General features: G+C 44.1%; 1 pseudogene; it reads right to left on the reverse strand.

Annotated features, from left to right (window-relative positions):
• Positions 1 to 341: 341 nt before the first annotated feature.
• Positions 342 to 879, reverse strand: LOC142458809 (ubiquitin-conjugating enzyme E2 C pseudogene; annotated as a pseudogene).
• Positions 880 to 2,963: the final 2,084 nt, after the last annotated feature.

Below are 2,963 nucleotides of genomic sequence, written 5' to 3' on the forward strand. Positions count from 1 at the left end.
CAGAGGGGTCTGGTGAAGATGAGGCTTTCTACTCCTGTAAGATTGCAGTCTCAGAAACTCACCGGAGAAGTTCTACCCTGTTCTACAGGGTCACGATGAGTTTGTATGGCCTTGATGGCAGCGAGATTTCATTTTGTTTTGTTTCCCCAAACCAACCCCAAATGTTATTTATTTAATATAATCACCACAAGGGTGCAAATGGAGACAATGAAAGAAAAAAACCCCAAACAAACCAGAAATGACACCACAGCTTAAGATAAGAGCTGTACACAGAAATTAAGGGGCGGGGGCGAGGAGGCTAGGCATCTACGGAAGAGAAGATAGCACAAGGACAGGGAGGGTCAGGGCTCTTGGCTGGAGACTTGCTTTGAGTGGGTTTCCTGCAGGTATTTCTTAAAGGCTGGGGGGTTTTCCCAGAGTTCCGCAGCGAGTGTGTTCAAAGGGCTGTCATAGTGGGCTCCCCCAGCAAGCTCTGGATGGAGAGGAGAATCGTCCTGGCGTCATACAGGGCAGACCACTTGACCTTCAGGATGTCCAGGCAGATGCTGCCCTAGTGTCCACGTTGGGGTGGTAGCAGGGGGTGAGGAACTTCACTGTGGGCGCATTGTCAGGGTAGCCCCTGGGGAACTCCAGGGAGAGCTGGCACCTCAGCTCTTCATAGACGGTGCCAGCTGCTCCGTGGATGGTCCCTACCCACTTGAAAAGGTCGTCTGATGCCGGGAAGGCAGAGATTCCTTTGTCGCCAGACATCGTGAGGATCATCAGCTCCTGTTGTAGCCTCTTGCCCACGTAACCCGGGGCTGCGCCCCCACTGGGCTCAGCTCCTTTTTGGGCTGCTGCGACACTGGCTGCGGCTGGGTCGCAGTTTTGGGAGGCCATTCGCTCGGTGCTGGCAGACAGGCTCCGAGAAGACTGGCGGCAACTGCAATGTACCGTCGTTTTTGTTTTGTTTTGTTTTTTTAATGAGACCGAGCCAAGCGTATTACTGAAAGAACCTCTATGCAGTCATCCACCCCCTCAGTGTAGAGACACATTTCAGCATGTTTTGTTTGGAATCAACCTGTACACGTGTGCACTGGAGCCCGATTACCAACAGTTTGTGACTTACCCGTGTGTATTCTCATCCACATAGAAAAGATGACTCAACGCGGTGAATAGTGATTAAAAGAACCCTATACATTTATGCCCACGTATATGTGTTCAAACATACTTCAGTTAGCTCTTTTGTTTTCCAATGTTTTATTCTAAAAAAAGAGATCTAACAAAAAGTTGCAATACTACAATTGAAAAACAAAATTCTCTTTACCAAGCATGAGTATTTTGCCATAGCTAAGTGTTTCGCCATGACTTGCCATATCATATCTTTCTTTGTGAACTAAACCCAACGTAAGTTAGATATGGTCACCATAACATTTCACCCTTAAAAAAGTCAGCATTTACCGCCCAAGGCCTAGAACAGTCTCTCACACAACCACAAGAACATTATAAAATGCAGACATTTAACATGATGTGACGCTATTACCTCATACTTAATCCCATTTCAAATCTCCCCGAGTACCTGGCTTTACAAGGACACCTGGTGGCACAGTGCTGGCACAGTGGGCCGCTGACCACAAGGTCATCCGTTTGATACCTCCAGCCGCTCCAAGGAAGAAGGCCAAAGCCTTTCCCTCCTGTCCCAATGTAGAGTCTCCAAACCTCACAGGGGAAGTTTTACCCTGTCCTGTAGGGCCGGTGTGAGTCAGCGTCTACTTGATGGCAGTGAGTTTGGTTTGGTTATATTTTGGCTTAAAAAAAATCATTTTATTGGGGCTCATACAACTCTTATCACAATCCATACATACAGCAATTGTGTAAAGCATACTTATACATTTGTCGCCCTCGTCATTCTCAAAATTCACTTTCTGCTAGGGTTCCTGGAATCAGCTCCTCATTTTCCTTTTTACCATCCCCTCCCTACCCGCTCCCTCACGAACCCTTAATCATTTATAAATTATTATTTTATCTTATCTTACACTGCCCGGCGTCTCCCTTCACCCACTTTTCTGTTGCCCATCCTCCAGAGAGTAGGTTACATGTAGATACTTGTGATCTGTTCCCCCTTTCTATCTCCTCTTCCCTCCCAGTATTGCCACTCTCCCCGCTGGTCCTGAGGGGATCATCTGTCCTGGATTCCCTGTGTTTCCATTTCCCGTCTCCACCGCTGTGCATCCTCTGGTCTAACCAGATTTTTTAACTGTTCATTTCTCAATTTGGGGTTTAATCAAAGGTTACGCATTATATTTGGCTTGTCATATTAAACATTACATGCAGTAAATCCCAGTAATGAGGTCTTATTCTGCTCTTGGATTTTCCAAAATGGAATAAATGCATTCATATGTAGAAAAAAAACCCTTCCAGATTTGATTATATATCTACAATGCATATACTCATAAAATTGGAGTAATATTGAACTCAACTGAATTTTATGTATATATACATATATAAACATTCATACATTTATTACATTGAAATAAGCACATTTGCACAATTTTGGTGTGTATACACTGAACTTGGCTCTGAATAGAAACTTGAAACTTGGCAAGATAGTGAGGAAAGTAAGGCCAAAGTTAGAAGCAAACTCCTCAAGATTTAAGTGGCATAAATGATTAGAATTATAAATTTGGATAAATTAAATAGAATCTTGGTTGCTTTTAAAGTCATGCTTACCAGTCCTGAGCTCTGATTGGGTGGCCCAAAGTTAAGATGAATTCAAAGCACTTAATGTAACATGTAAATCAATTCTATGTTTTTGATTAAAACAAATCAAGCAATTCCAAAGTATAGCATTCCATGGTGATTTAAATTTGGCCAAGGTTCACATTGCTGTTCCTGTTTTCGTAGATGCTCATAGAGTTGCCTGTTCCCTTGGGCTTCCTCCCATGACTGTCTCTGGCTGCCCTGGGAAGTGCTAGTCTGTATAC

The sequence above is a fragment of the Tenrec ecaudatus genome, chromosome 10 (assembly GCF_050624435.1).
Source record: "Tenrec ecaudatus isolate mTenEca1 chromosome 10, mTenEca1.hap1, whole genome shotgun sequence".
Taxonomy (NCBI): Eukaryota; Metazoa; Chordata; class Mammalia; order Afrosoricida; family Tenrecidae; genus Tenrec; species Tenrec ecaudatus.